This window comes from Leptonychotes weddellii, chromosome 3 (genome assembly GCF_054177405.1).
Source record: "Leptonychotes weddellii isolate Sample4059 chromosome 3, ASM5417740v2, whole genome shotgun sequence".
Taxonomy (NCBI): domain Eukaryota; kingdom Metazoa; phylum Chordata; class Mammalia; order Carnivora; family Phocidae; genus Leptonychotes; species Leptonychotes weddellii.
Genome location: NC_138371.1, coordinates 157,325,372 through 157,342,744, shown reverse-complemented (window position 1 = coordinate 157,342,744; position 17,373 = coordinate 157,325,372).

Sequence of the window (17,373 nt, the reverse complement as noted above, 5' to 3'; positions counted from 1 at the left end):
GATGAAATTGACTTTTATAAGGTTGGCCCAAACAAGTCAAATGCCTGAATTCAGAATCCTCAGATTCAAAACCTAGAAAAAGAGACTGTCTCTCTTTGGTGAGAAGGCCTGTGAAGTCACATGGGAAAGGATATGGTTAAAGAGAGAGAAGAATGGGACCATAAATGCAATCGATCAATGACACCTTTCTTGACTAAATAAATTTAAGAGCCACACACTCCTTCTAACAGCTTGTTAGCATTCTTCTACTTTATTTGCTCAGTAGGCACTGCAATTCTGAGCTTATCTGGTTTGGAACCTTAGAGTTTTCATAGACACTGAAGCTTCAGATCCAGGTGTTTCATTATTTCTGGACTACCTTGGTAATTTAGTTCTCATAACCAGGCCTCGAGGAATTACTAAATTCTAGATGTGAGAGGGCAATAAGCAGCTCACTCTCTCAAGTCAAATGCTATATAGAAACTAGGGACTGATGTATAACCATGATCAGAAAGAATCCCCTTCACAGTATAATTTTAGGAGGAGTGATAATAGTGAGGTAGGACATGAGAAAGAGGGGGGCACTTGTTTCAAGGATGTAGATAATTATAATTTAATTATAACAATTTATAATTTCATACAATTAGAATTTAAATCAGTGAGCAACTGATGCATCTAATGGTTGTTTAGGTACCTACTCAGTGGCACAAGACCCTTTCATTTAATGCTGTCAAAAATTTACTATAGATATTCTAGAATAAATTGATATACCATGGAACCAAAATTATTTAACATTCACCTCAGAGATTGCCAAGTTAGCAACAAACTAACAAAAATAACTTTAAATTTAGAAGGAATTGCATAGTAATTTAAAATTAGTAGAAAGCAGAATGGATAAATCATTTAGAATAACAAAACAATGAGGCAAGTTAAAGTCCTCTAAGGTAGTCAAGAGATATTTCAAGGTGAAATATTTGGAAGTAACATGAGGATATCATATTTTGGAAAAAGGAATCATGGTGATTGTTACTTTATGTAGTAGCAAATTATACATCATAGAAATAATGGATTGTCCTACCTAAAATATTTAAGGGAAAAATAAAGAAGAATAGATGGGATAAAATTAAAAATCAGATCTTTATTGAGTAAGTTGGTAAAAAGTTAAAAAGGAACATGTGAGAGTAAGGGATTTATTGCCTAGGCAGTATTAAGAATGTAATTTATTTTACATATGGAAATTTAAAAAACAAACAAGACAAAACACCAAGGTTGCCAAGAACCTCCAGAGAAAAAGAGAAAAATAAATGAGAAGAAAAAAAATCAGTTGTTAATTGATTTACATTCATCACAAGAATAATATTGAATGAAAGAAAGCAGACACAAAAGAATACAAAATATATCATTCTGTTTATATAAATTTAAAATATTCAAGCAGTATTATTCTATTGTGTTAAAAGTCATGAGAGATGTTACTCCTGGTTGATAAGTACTAAGGAAAAGCAGTTTTAAGAGAACTTTTCAAATTTTGTTATTGTTCTGTTTATTGACATTTTTGCTGGTTTCCTGGGTATGTTGACTTTGTTATATTAATTTTAGGTATACGCTTTTGACTTTTGTATTTTTCCATAAGTATATAATACTTCTGAGAAATTATCTATTACACAATCCCACAATGAGTTACCTTTCACACCTATGGTTTGGAAAAAAATTAAAAGTGAAATATAGAAGACATCACCATCATGGCAGAGTAAGAAACCCCACCTTCTGTCCTCACACAAAATCAATAATTAGACAGGTATTCAGGAACAAAAATATCTCTGGGAAAGCTCAAAGTTCACGTAAGAAAATTCAGTAAGAGTGTGTAACAAAGATCCTGAAAATGCTCAAAGCTTCCCTTCCCTCAATATCCCATCCCCCAGGCTGACACTGCGCAGCACCAAGAGTTGCCTACAGTGGGAAAGAGCCAACAGGATGAGGCACCAGCTTGGGATTTCAGGGTACTGCAGGAAGGACCTGCTTTGGTCTCACCCAACCCAGAGACTGACTAATCTAGGACATGGAGAGACAGCTAGGAACATGGAAGAAGGGCAAGGAATCACATGGTGGGTGTAGTGAGGATTCTCATTGTCCTGCTCTGTGGAGCACCCAGCAGTTTTCACCACTGAAGAAACCAAAGGCCAGCGCAGCCTTTGTGAAACCCCTTCGGCTTCCACCACTCAGGTACTTCCCCCACGGGTTTTCTTATTCACAGACACCAGCCCCCTGACTCCTGCTCTATTTCCTCAATCCTCTACCCCCTACCCAGCCCCAGTCTCTGTAGCTGCATGAGTGGAAGATGCCAGCCAAGACCCCAAGGCTGACCCCAACCACTGTGTGCATCTTTGGGCTAGCCCCTCCAGCTATAGAAAAGATGAACAACACTGGGAATTAGGTTTTTCAAAAGATAAACAAAATTTACAGATCTTTACTGGGGAGAAAAGAGAGAGGTATGTAACCAAAGGCAATGAAATCAATATCTCAAAGCATTGTCTGCACTCCCATGTTCATTGTGGCATTATTCACAACAGACAAATATGGAAACCTAAATGTCCATCAGTAGATGAATGGATAAAGAAAATGTGACATATCTATTGATGGATTGATCAATCGATCGGTTAATCTATCTAATCTATAGATACATACATAATGGAATATTACTCAGCCATAATAAAGGAAGGATATCCTTCCTTTGCAACAACATGGATGAACCTTGAGGGTATTATGCTAAGTGAAACTGGTTAGACAGAGAAAGATCTCATGTATATGTAGAATTTAAAAAAGAGCTCATAGAAGAATAGAATCATTATTGCCAAGGGCTGGAGTATTTGGGAAATGAGATGTTGGTCAAAGGGTATTGTATTACAACATGTAACTTTATAGTAGTCACTACTAATTTCGTCTTTCTCTCCTGAGCCTATCATTTTCAGTTTTCCTTTCTAAATTCCATATTAATATAGATCTTATTAATATAAATTAGAAATATATCAATTTTATTATTTTTTTATTTAGTATTGGCATGCACAGAGCTAAGTGCTTAAGACTTATAATTGAATTGGTTATTGCTAAAAATCATATGAAGAGAATACCTTTTTCTTACAATTTGACAAGTAAACAGAAGCTTTACTAATTTAGGCAAATTGCCTAGATTACATAGTTCATAATGCAAGTACAAAGACTTCACCTGTTTAGTCCAAGTCAAACATCAATGCATATTACAATTAAGTAGTCATTAAAACAAAGGATAGCTAATAACTTAAAATTTTTTTTTCTCCCTGGCCTCTAGAAATCACACTATTTTACTATTGAGATAGTGGAGATAGGGCATAATTAACTAGCCTATTGCAATTCCTGCTTCTGTTTTTCATAGGAGTGAAACACTGCATAAGATAAAGAAACCAAAGAACTGAAAAAACATGATTTATTTGTGGTCCCACTTTCATCTGTGTGTTTTTTAGTTTAGTTTGACTAGCTACCATCATACAGTAAATACTGTGAAAAAAACAAGACTTATCAAGATTACTTTCTAAACCAAAATATCTTCTATAGAGCTTATCATTTATGTCTTTTTAAAAATACTTATATATTATTGATATTTTTAAATGAATGAAATAAATTACTCAAGGAATAAAATGTTGCATTGAAAATATGGGGATTTAGTAAAAATTTAATTAGCAAAAATGTCGATGTGCTTTCCATAACAGATTCTAGTGCCGTTTAATCAAGTATCTTTCAGACTACCTTTACTCATGATGTGCAGCTCTTAAAGTTATATAAAATATATTGCTAAGGAATTCATTATGGCTAAGTTTGGCTATAATGTACGTTAAAGAGTTATCATAGATATGATTATTGCAGCCTGAAGGGATGTTTTGTATATCTACTAAAAGTTTATATAGAAAACCTTTTAAAGTTAAAAGGGATATTTGCTTTATCTTTAATTTGTGATTGAGAGCATGGTAGAATTATGCCGTCTCTTTTCATAAATACTTCTTTTCTACTCTGGAGATGATGTTAGCAGTTACTGAATAAGGAATTTATAATTTTTCACATTTATATTCCTTTAATGTTCGTGCAGGAAGCTTTATAAGCTCTTACTCTTGCCATTAGACTTTCAGATTACATATGTATTTATATATACACATTCTTAGGTTCTGGTTATTTTTGATTATAATGTTTAAGGTTCTTTTGTCAGAAATATTTATTCTGTGTACTGTTTTGTATGATGGCTTATAGAAAACCTGATTAACACAAAATACAAACCAATATTTAAAAAAAACTGACATTTAAAAATAACAAACTGGGTATAAAAACTAGAAGTATAATATCTCAGCTCTTTGAGTGTGAGTTGTAAAAATTCTTCTATCTCATATAGAATTGCTGAGAATTATGAAGGAAAGGTGGCACAGATAGCTGAGCATAACAATTAGCTCTGAGAGTCCACCAGAAGAAGGAATGCAAATACACTAAATAGGGATGTCATTTTATCTTTTTTGGACATTAATTCACTTCCATCTTAAATGGGCCCAGACTAGGAAATCTGTGCAATGACATTCAACCTAAAATTTTATTACTTATCTTCCAAAATTCTATTTTCTCAGTCACCCAAAATTTGTGAGCACTTTTAGCAGTCCATCCCCCATGGACATAACATGGCATGTCACTATCTGGGGGAACTTGTTATAATCAGAATGCATCACAAATTCAATGTGCATTTCTTATTCAAGATTACTTATAAAAATGCTAAATAAGCCTGGCTTTATCTGTGTTAATAGAAAAGTGGCACAAATAATCACAAACAATAGGTAATCCATAAATCATTTATATTTGATTTTAGAATTTATTATGTAAATTGCATTCTACAGCAGAATTATCATTCTAATATAATTTGCTTAGGATGATATTTAAATTAGTTTGCATTCCCTTGTCATCCACACCTGAAGGTGAAATGAGTCAGCACACAAGTATATTTAGGTGGGAAAGAATCTGTTTGCAAATAAAACTGTACTGTGGGGAAAATACAAAACAATAGATAATAGAGTAATATTCACTCCGAGAAAGGCCCCATATCAGTGATCGGATTAGTCATACATAGAAAGTTTAGATAGAAGGATAACGTGGCATTTTTTTGGTAGAATTTCTTGTCACTTTCATATCATTCCACAAATATCTCTACTTCAACATTTTCTCAAATGAGACAGTTTTCCCATATCATTCTTAAAAATATATGTTCTGCCTTAAAGTCATTTTCTAACATTTTGAGGTTGTGTACACTCATAGGGCTATACTGGAATCCTGGGGCTTGCTGGATCTGAAGAAAATAAGAACATGCCTAGTGAAAGTGATGATAGTGAAAATCAGAAGTTCAATCATACTTTAATCAGAAAATAATGAAAGCAGAAGATTATAAAAAGGAACATATGACATCTTTTTTTTTTTTTTTAACTCAGGGGAAAATTTTCATCCTTAACTCTTTGTTTTTGTTGTAACACACTAATACCTCTGTTAAAAAGACAGAAACATTAGCACTTCTTCTCCAAAAGCTTGTCCATTCCTTCTCCTCACAATCTTTAAATTTCCTCACCAAATCACTTGTAAATATGGTCTCATCTTATCTACCTTAAACATTAAACAAAATAATCGAATCAAGAAAAAGGCTTTCATGACTCCATGTCTTCTTCCAATTGTTTCTTTTCTCTCTTTTCCCCATTACTGTGATTTTTCTTTTAGGAATGGACTCTTTTAAAGATTTTTTTTTTTTTTTTTTTTTTTTTTTTTATGAGACAGAGAGACACAGAGAGAGAGCATGAGCCGGGGGAGAGGGAGAAGCAGAGTCCCCGCTGAGCTGGGAGCCCAACACAGGGCTCGATCCCAGGACCCGGAGATCACGACCCGAACCAAAGGCAGATGCCTGACCATCTGAGCCACCCAGCACCCCAGGAATGGATTCTTTTAATGTGCTTAATATAATAACTGTGATTATATGAATTTTTTTCTCTAGCTTCCATAGTGTACTTTCAGAATCTTGAGGAAAAGGCCTTAGATTTATTCACACTATATACAGGAAATAGCAGCTAATGAAATGTAACACATAATCAGTAAATATTTATGAAAGAATAAATAATTCCCTTTCTAAATAACCAATATTGCAAGTAAATATAAATTCTAAAATATTTTTGTGAAATATTTGAAATAAGAATCCATAAATAGTAAATACAAATGATCACTGAAGGTATAACCTAAAGGTAAACAGCATGAAACATCAAAAAATACAAATTTGGAAGCTAAAATTCTAGTTTTCTTAGGCAATGATTAAAACCAAAACAACCCAAGCTTATATTTTTTATTATTTATCTCATCTCTATTTCTTCCATTTCTTTCATATTGCCATATAGACTTGGAGTCATAATGAATGACAAAAGTTTTACAACTGATAATCACAGACATACTGAAAAGAAGAAAAGAAAGAATCATGAAAGGCAAAAGAAAAAGTGGATATAGGGCGCCTGGGTGGCTCAGTCGGTTGAGTGACTGCCTTCGGCTCAGGTCATGATCCCAGGGTCCTGGGATCGAGCCCCACATCGGGCTCCCTGCTCTGCGGGGAGCCTGCTTCTCCCTCTCCCACTCCCCCTGCTTGTGTTCCCTCTCTCGCTGTGTCTCTCTCTGTCAAATAAATAAATAAAATCTTAAAAAAAAAAAAAAAGAAAAAGTGGGTATAGATCACAGAAATTTAGAAACTGCAGAAACTTTAGACAATATGTAGTCCATCATTAGCATCACTTAAGCCTACACTATTGATAAAGCATTTTATAAATAATAAGTGATAAAAATAATAAGTAATCTCCTGTCTAAATGTTCTTGCCTTCCTTGAAAGTGGTATATTGATTGTCTCCAATCATTGTAAAACTGTCTCTTTTTCCTTTTAATTCTGTCAATATTTGCTTCTTATATTTTGCGATGTTTACTTTATATGTTTTTGGACTATATTGTTCAGTGCATATATGTTTATAATTGTTATGTCTTTCTGACGAGTTGATACATTTATCAATACCTAATATTTTTTTTGTCTCTTACAATAGTTTTTTACTTTAAGTCTATTTTGTCTGTTATTAGTACAACAACCCAGCTCTGTTTTCGTTAATATTTGCATGGAATATCTTTTTTAATATTTTCACTTTCACCTAGTTGTATCTTTGCATCAGAAGTGAATCTTTTATAGAAAATATATCTTTGGATCAGAGTTTTTTTAATGCATTTTGCAATATCTGACTTTTGATTGGAGAGTTGAATTCATTTACATAAAAATACTTATGAGGAAAAACTTACTTCTGTTATTTTGCTATTTGTGTTTGGTATGTTAGATCTTTGTTGTCCCTTGCATACTCCATTAGTGACTTAATTTGTGTTTAGTTTTTTTTTTTTTTTGTATTGAGCTATTTTGATTTCTTTCTCATTTCCTTTTGTGTATATTATTTAGATATTTTCTTTGTGTTTACCATGTGGATTATATTTAATATCCTAAATTTAAAAGAATATAATTTAAACTGCTATGAACTTCACTTTAATAGCATACAAAAGTTCTAATCTTATGTAATTCTGCCCTCCTTTATGTTACTGTTTTCACAAATGACATCTTCACGTATTTTGTCCCCTACAACATAGATTTATGATTATTGTCATACACCTGTCTAAATTAGGTAGAAAATAAAAGAGTTACAAAGCAAAAATACAGTAATGCCAGCTTTTATATATATTTATATATGTTGTTACATTATAGGATATCTTCATTTCTTTGTAGGACTTTGATTTACTGTTTAATGCCCTTTCATTTCAACTCAAAGTACCCCATCTTGCATTTCTTTGGGGCAAGGTTAATGACAACAAATTCCCTCAGCTTGTATTTATTTGTGAGTGTCTTAAATTTTCCCTCATTTTCAAAAGACAGTTTGCCAGACACAGAATTCTTGGTTGAAAAGTTCTGCTTTTTTTTCAGCCTTTTTTTATATGTTATCCCACTGTTTTCTGGGTTCCATAGTTTCAGATGAGAAACCTTCTCATTCTTATCATATACCCCTTGTAAGTGATGAGTTTCTTTCCTAGTGCAGATTTCAAAATTATCTATTTTGACTTCCAATACTTTCATTACAATGTGCCTTGGTGTGGGTCTCTTTAAATTTATCCTATATACACATTTTAAGCTTCTTGGATTTGTAGATTCATGACATTTATCAAATTTGAAAAGCTTTTGGCCATTATTTAATCAATTTTCTCTCTGTTCCTGTTTCTGTATTTCTCTCTGTAATCTATTTCTGGGACTTCCCCAATGTGTACATTGGACCACTTGATGGTGTTTCACAGGTCTCTTCATCCTTTATTTCACTTTCATTCTTTTTTACTTTCTGCTCTTCAGACATGATAATTTCAATAATTCTATCATCAAGATTGCTGATACTTTTTTCTGCCTGTTCAAATCTTATGTTGTGCTTCTCTAGTGAAATTTTCTTTTTTTTTTTTTTTAAAGATTTTATTTATTTATCTGACAGAGAGAGACACAGCGAGAGAGAGCACAAGCAGGGGGAGTGGGAGAGGGAGAAGCAGGCTTTCCACTGAGCAGGGAGCCCGATGTGGGGCTCAATTCCAGGACCCTGGGATCATGACCTGAGCCGAAGGCAGATGCTTAATGACTGAGCCACCCAGGCGCCCCTCTAGTGAAATTTTCAATTCAAATATTGTACTTTACAGGTTCAAAATTTCTTTTTGGTTCCTTTTTATAATTCCTATCTCTTTATCGATATATTCATTTTGTTCCTCTATCATTTGGTCATTTTTCAATATTTTTTCTTTAGTTCTTTGAGCATATTTAAGGTAGTTGTTTTAAAGTCTTTATCTAGCAAGTTGGATGTCTAGTCTTCTTCCTCAGGGATGGTTTCTATCAATCTGTTTTTTTTCCACTGAATGAGTGGTGTTTCTGTTTCTTGTTATGGCTATGATATTTTTTGTTGGAAAATGCACATTTTAATATTCTAGTCTGGTAACTCTGAAAATAAGATTTTTTCTTCCCCCATGTTTGCTGTGTTTTGAGTACTAAAGATTTATTAACTTTTTCAAACTATTTTTGCAAAGAGTGGGTTCTTTCTTTTCTGTGGTCACTGAAGTCTCTGTTCCCTTAGCTCATGTTTTAACAGAGACTTCCTTGGATGCAAGGAATTAAAACACACACACACACACACACACACACACACACAGAATGAAAACAACAACAGAAAAAACCCAAACTAATACCTCTCCTCTGTTTTTCCAGATTGGTTCAGTGCGGGAGTACTCAAACACTTATTTAGGCTTCCAGAGAACAGAGGAGGGGTGCCTGGGTGGCTCAGTTGGTGAAGCATCTGTCTTCAGCTCAGGTCATGGTTCCAGGGTCCTGGGATTGAGTCCTGCATCGGGCTCCCTGCTCAGTGGGGAGCCTGCTTCTCCCTCTGCCTCTGCCCCTCCCCCTGCTTGTGCTCAATCTCTGCCTCTTTCTGGCAGATAAATAAATAAAATCTTTTAAAAACAACAAAACCAAGAACAGAGGAATCAAGCTAACATGTCAGTTAAGGGTCTTGCAAGGTCTTTTCTGAGCATGTGTGTTGTCTGCGGCATGCACATGTCTTTCTAAATTTCTCCATAGGCACTTTCTAAATTCCTCAGTAGGCACTTTTGAATGCCCTAAATTCGCCCCCAACAAAAAAAAAAAAAAAAAAAAAAAAAAAATCCCCACAGCTTTTCTTTCTTGGCTCTTGGCTATTTATGCCTTGACCATAATCTTACCTTTCAGGTATATTTTGGTTGTGAGTTCACTTGTGGCATTTCTGAGCAGTGTCTACTACTTTTCCAGCCTAAATTCTGAGTTAAGCATACAAAGATGAGCACCTTGTGCCAGTTCATCAGGAAGCTCCCAGAGCAGTTGAACAGATTATATATATAAATTTGCAAATAAGTGTGCTCCGGCCTCTCCAAAACCAGAAACCATAGTCCCACACTGAGAACACAGGCTGCTGCTGTTTGAAAACTGCCACTGAAACAGGTAGGGAGTAAGTCAAGGTCAATTAAAAATGGCAAAAATCTTTCCGAGCATTTCCAAGTTGCCTTGTTCATGATTCGGCATGTTCTTAGTTGCTGTAAATCTTTTACTGTTTTCTAAAGCTCTAACAATGTTGGTTTGATAGTTTCTGCATTTTTTCTTCCATTTTGTCTGTGGGAGAATAAGTTTGGAGCTGCCTACTCTACCATTTTGCTAATGTCAGTCCATTATTTCTTCATTTTATCTTCAAGCATAGCTTTTGACCTTGGAAGAAGAGGCCATACACATAAATACAAAATATTAAGATACTTTTAAAAGTAGGTATTTAAGGGACACTTGGGTGGCTCAGTCGGTTAATCGTCTGCCTTCAGCTTGGGTCCTGATCCCAGGGTCCTGGGAATGAGTCCCACATCAGGCTCCTTGCTTGGCAAGGAACCTCCTCTCCCTCTGCTTGCTGCTCCCCCTGCTTGTGCTCTCTCACTCTCTCTCTCTCTCATTCTGGCAAATAAATAAATAAAACCTTAAAAAAAGGGTAGATATTTAACATGAAATAGTGATTACAAGAAGGAAGTTGTGGTGGGGCTCTACAAAGAGCAATTGAGCAGATACCATGTAGCAGAGACCATAAGTCTTCTAAATAATAAAAATCAAAGTCTTAATTTCTCTTGGGAATGCTGTCAGAGTCATACATATGTATATATATTTAACTTTCAAAATTATTACTTTCAATCCAAGTAAAGTATTACACTTACTAGGGAAATCAGGCATGAGATGGTCTTGCTATGAAACTTAGCACAAATCTATGGACATTTTCTAAAATGCTTACAATGTGAAATCTTTAGATTTGATAAAGAAATCATCATATACTTTGGATAACTGGGCTATTTAACTGAATTTTTTTTAATTTTAAAATAAATATTATTTATTTATAAATTTAGATAGGTAGATATGAATGGGCTTAAGTATTATTCTTTTATTATAATTTATACCTGCACTGGTCAGGCAAAAGAGAAAAGATACTACTATTAATTAGTTGCATCTACATGGATTCCAACTAAAAATCAGATGTATTTGTATTTTTGTATTACATTTACGCATTATTTGTTGTATTTATGTCAGCTGAAACTTTTCCACTGAATACTCTATACTGAACAAGTGAATATTAATCATTCTTTAAAGAGAGCATAAGAAAAAATGGAAAAAAAATCAAACATATTCATAAAATATATGACTAAACTCCAAATTAATCCTAAAAGAGCAAATGGAACATTAATGTGAGTGTGTTTCAGTGAATAAATTATTTCTCAGTAAAGGCATGTAAAAATAGACACAAACTCTAGTTCAAACAAATGCAGTATCAACATATTTATGATTTATTTTGTCAGAAAAAATTTCCTATTTAATTCAATAGTTTTTCTTTACTACCTAAATATGAAGCTTACTTAACTTCTACACTTAATCTGTTCTGATTCAGTTTTAATATATATTTACAAGTATAATTGTTTTTAATGTTTTTCCCCTAAGGGTAAATAAAAAATAATGTAATTCCAAAGAGAGGAAATTTGTTCTCTAAGCAAATTAATCTACTTATGTAATAAAATTAATAATACATTTTGCTTTGAAATACACAGATGGACTTATTTCCCAATTTCCCTTTTCTTAAATTATAAATGCTGCCTTCCACAAATATGAATACTGCAGCTAAGTAGAGAATTTTACTGCAAGTCTGTAAAGCTTTTTATGGTTTGTCATTCTACGTTGTTTCTGGATGCAAGTTGACTAGTATACTATAGATGTTCCTATCTAACATATATTTCACTGGATTAACACTACTATCGTGAACCAACTTTTCATTACTTGAATTCTAGGTAAGATATATTAAGATTAATAGACTGCAAATTGATATAACTATTTTCACATTATTTTAATTTTTTATGATGATTTTGAGGTCATTGCAAATTGCAATTTATTCATATAGCAATCAGCTGTCAAATATTTAAGCACACTATTATTCTTCTTAAGCATAATATTATTGATCAATATTGGAAATCACTAATAATAGACCAACAGAATTAAAACCCTGTGCTTTTTGCCTTCTGTATTTGCGTTCTGTGGTAGGCAGAATTCTAGAGTGGCTCCCATCTTTCCCCCAATGAGATGTTACTCGCATGCTTATGCAACCTCATGTGGCAACAGAAATTTTGTAGATACAACTCCAGTTACTACTTAGTTGACTTTAAGATTGAGAAATGGTCTGGGTAGGCCTAACTTAATCATATGTGCCTTTCCAAAGCAGAGTCTTCTTTATCTGGGGGCAGCAGAGACTGTCGAGAGATTCAAGCAATGGGAGGGATTTAACATTATGAAACTCCCCTCTTGCTGAAATGGAGGAAGATGCAGGACAAGGGCCTAAGAGTGGCTTCTAGATGCTGAAAGTAGTCTTCAGCTGACAGCCTGGAAGCAAACAGAAATTCAGTTCTCAAATCTGAGGAAATAAAGCCTGCCAATGACAGAGATGAGCTTGGAAGAGGATCTTGAACTGCAGATGAACATGCAACTAGCTCCCACTTGGATTTAGCCTGAGCAGAGAACCCAAACACACTCTTCCCGACTTCTGATCTATAGACTGTGAACTAATAAATGAATGCTGTTTAAAGCCACTAATATTATTGTACATTGTTATTCAAAATAAAAAATCAATAAACTTTCAAAATATCCTTAATTTTATCAAACTGATTGATAGAGCATTTAATATCCTACCACATTGCCTTCAAATATATTTTTCTATTATGTTTATGATTTAGTCTTTCAAAATTTTCCAGTAACTAAATGTCTCCTGCTATTATCAGTGGGAAGTCAAGTATTTCTTCCTGCAATCCCCAAGTTTCTAAGAAACACTGAAGATACCTTTAAAGAGCCAGTTCTTCTAAAAGAGTCAGTTTTTCTTTTTGTACAATAGACAAAACAGTCTAAGAAATCAGACTGTTAGCTCTATCAATAACTTTGCTGTCACAGTGGGTCACAGTTGAAGGTTGTCTGTGTCTAATGTCATGCTCTGGCCAAAGCCACAATAGTTTTTCAAGCTGATCCTCAATATTATGCTTTTGTTTTTATTTTTGGCAATTTATATTCATTTGCTTATTCATTATTACACACACACACACACACACACACACCAATGTATGCGAGCCATCTGAGTGCAGATAGGCTTACCAATTTTGGCCACACATTTTGCAGGAATAAGGTATTTCCCATGAACACAAAAGGTATTTTGCTAACCACATATTAAAGGGCCAGATATCCCTGATTGTGAGATCTCATTTGGAGCACTGACATCTTTTATTGCCATGAGACTAAAGTCAGAGCCTCCTGGACCAGATTTCCTTAATTTCAAACAACATTATGAAAAGTGGGACTGATAGTCCAACCCCTTTGCCATATTCTATTGCCATATTCTATCTAGAAGGAAATTACAGGTGTCACTCACAATCCAGGGGAGGGTATTAAACACTAGCATGGCCACTGAGGATCATCATTGCCTAAAACAATAAAATGACAATGGACTTGACAGGGGGCACTTTTATTTTCAGTAGTTTTTAATTCATTCGTCCATATACTCACAAAATATTACAAAGCAATTAACAGAGCAGTTATGTTTCTATTTGTGGTGGATACTGCAGTGAACAACGTGGATAAAATATCTGCACTCACCGGGTTTCTATTCTACTTGACAAGGTATAAGATAAATGCATAGATGCTTGACATGAAATCAGATAATAAGGAGAGCTGTGAAGAAAACTGAAACAGCCTAAGTGATTAGAGAGTTACATGGGGTGATGTTATTTTAGACAAGAAGGACCGGAAATACCTCTCTGGAGAGTAGTGTTTCAGCACTGACTTGAAAGAAATGAGTGCATGGCATGTAGCCAAAGGCATTCCGGGTAGTGGCGAGCGCAATGTCAGAGGCCACAGAGCAGAAGTGTGGTTTAGAATAGTAGGAAGGCCAGAGAGGCTGAGCCAAAATGAACAAGGGGAAGAATTTAAGAGATGATGCCAGAGATACATTCAGGTATATGATAATTAAACCCATAGGGGGCTCTCCTTTATTTTACCTGGGATACAAATGTCCTTGTGTGTCGGGTTGGGGGAAGCAGGAGTATTATTGAACAAAAGAGTACAAGGCAATGACATGAGTTTTTGGTTTTAAATGGGCTCTGGCTGCTATATAAAATAAATAAATAAATAAATAAAATGTGAGGAACAAGAAAGTAACTATAAAAGGCATTTTGGTATCAACTGTAATAGGTGAAGCAAGGCATTATACTATTCATTACCACAAAGACAAAAAGGAGAAATAGATATAACTTTTTGAAAATCATTCCGAAATTAGTAGCCTTAAAATTCTGAAGTTTCTAAGACAAGCAAACTGTCTTCTGGGCCTGCTATGTTCCTCTTCCTTTCCACATCTCTGTTTGCATTTTAGAATGCCACAAATTTTGTACTGTGGTTAATCTGCATAAAGACAGTTTGTTTTCCTTCTTCTGTCATGGGTCAGCCTGTAATCCTTTGCTGGATGGCTGGCTGGTAACATAATCATAGCTAGTATAAATTTAGAAAATGGAGAATATACACAATATGGAGAATATATCCATCAAGACTCAATAAAATAAAAATTTTAACATCATATCCTTTATGAAAGGAAGATAAGAATGGAGAGAAAAGCTTTGACACTTATAAAACCATAATGTATAATATCCACTAATAGAAAATGTCCTATTTTTATTGTGTACTTTGCTTCAATTATTTTTTCTGTTAGATAGGATTTTAAGTACTTTTCTTCTTTAGAGAATTTATAAATATTTGATGAGTTTTCATCAGAGAACTATTTTTAGTTTTAATACTGTTTTTATTTGATGGCCAACTAGTAAATCCAACTTTTCTCCTACAGTGAAACAATATAAATGACAGGAACCAACCAGTGGGATTTTGGCATAGGGACAACTTCTCTAGTTTCCAATAGACTTTCCCACAAATATTGTTGAAGTACTAACTTTAGAAAACAGCATTTTTTGTGTGAAAATAGTTCTTATATAATTTTAGGATTTAATGGACTACTAAACAGTATGGGTTGGTTCTAAGGAAGCTCCCATACAGTGCTTTGTCAATGAACCCGTAAAGCCCATTAATGTGAGGGAACTCTTCTGAACAGGATATTTCTGAAGGGAGTGACTGGATTGCAATTTAGAGAGTATAATAATTTGAACTCACAATGAATGAAACACTCAAGTGTACACATATGCTTATATTGAGCCCTGGGCATTTTGAGGAGAGGCTACAGGGGCCTTTATTTGAGAATATAAAACCAGCAACCCCTACGTGCTCCAGGCTCTGTATTAGAGCAATGCCCCTACTTTTTACATATTTTTACTTCTATAGAATTAAGCACTTTCCCCCTATACATTTAAGTTTTGTCCATATATACCATTGTTCTTTTGTTGTTTTGTTGTTGTTGTTAGAGAATGGTTTGAATTCTGTAAAATAAAACGTTATATAAAAAATGCATAAATTACATTTAAGCCACAAATTCCTTTATTGAATTCACCTGGCTTTTCCCAGATAGCACATTTAGTTATCTGTTTATTTTTCTAGATTGTCTGTGTTTAGCTGAATACCTTATATTTCCTATGTGAATACAGACATGCTAATAGACAGATATAGATAGATAGATATAGATAGATAGATAGATAGATAGATAGATAGATAGATAGAAAGATAGATAGAGAAAAAGAATTTGTCCTAACACATGTATATGTATATATAGCTTATCTATTTATGTATAATTATTATTTGAAGTTTTAAAGTTTTAAAACATAGAAAGGGTTAAGTATCTTGTTAAAGAATATATTTTATTTTGCATATTAACTTTTTCCAACACAGGAAAAGTAACATTAAGTGAAAACATATGTTAATACCAAAACAATTCAATTTTCTATAATCTAAATTGAAGCTTGCAAAAAATTAGATTTAAATATATATATTACTTTGTTTTATTTGAGTAATCATATGCACTGAGACTGCATATATTTTTATTTTATAATTCAGAAGCTAAATTCTAACTTAACCTATGATTTTCCCCTTTTACCAAGTATGAAAATATCTATCCTGTAACAGGTATCTCTAGACCATTCATATTCAATATGACTTTTGGTATGATTTAATTAAAATCTATTATCTTTCCATCTCTTTTCTATGTGTTCATTTTCTCTTTTTTCCCCTCTTTTCTGCCTTCTCTTGCATTAACTGACCATTTTCTTGGGATTCCACCTTGTTTCCTTTATTAACTTACTATATATACATCTTGTTTTTGTTGTTGCTAATTCTTTTAATGGTGCCTTAGGGTTTACAATAAACATTTTAATTTATCAATCTACCTTCACCTAATACTATACTACTTCACATGTAGTGTAAGGATATTACAACTTTATATTCCCAATTCTTTCTTCCTATCCTTTGTGCTATTATTGTAATACTCTTTTAAATATGACATAAACATAATACAGTGTTTCATTTTGTCTAGTATTTTTGTTACAAGCGACAAAAGATATTTTATTGTACTGTCATCTTTTCATTTCCAGTGCTATTCATGTCATTTTATATGTTCAAACTGTGATAGGGCATTTCTGCCAGAAGGAATTTCTTTTATTTTTTTACAGAGTAGATATGTTGGCAATTATTCTTGTAGTTTTGGTTATGTCTAAGAAAGTTGTTATTTCTCAAATAGAATCACAGCAGATTCTATTACAAATGATGCTACAGTGAACATTCTTGAACATGCCTCTATAGCATGTGTGGGATAACTTTCTCTAGTTTATGTCCCAAGTGGGATTTTGGTGTCACAAGATATATACAACTTCAATTTTACTGATTACTTCTGAATTGCTAGGAATTACATCCATTTACAAAGGCACTAATTGTATTTCATGGCCCTGTTGTCCATTTTCAACACTTGGAAGTGTCAGAATTTAATTTGTATATGATATTTCTATCCATAAAGCATATAATATAAATGTATTTTGCCTTATTATATCCATCTTTATTCAGTAATATTTAAGGCTATGAGTAAAATGACTTAATTACTTTTCAACTTTTTTGGAATCCTCTTAATATATATCTTTGAAAGAAAAACACATCTAGTTTTGGAGATTATGAAAAAAGATGACATATTGAAGTATGAGTTCCATTATTGTGCATGAAATCCAACTATCCATTGCATAAATCAAAATAACTTTTTTTTT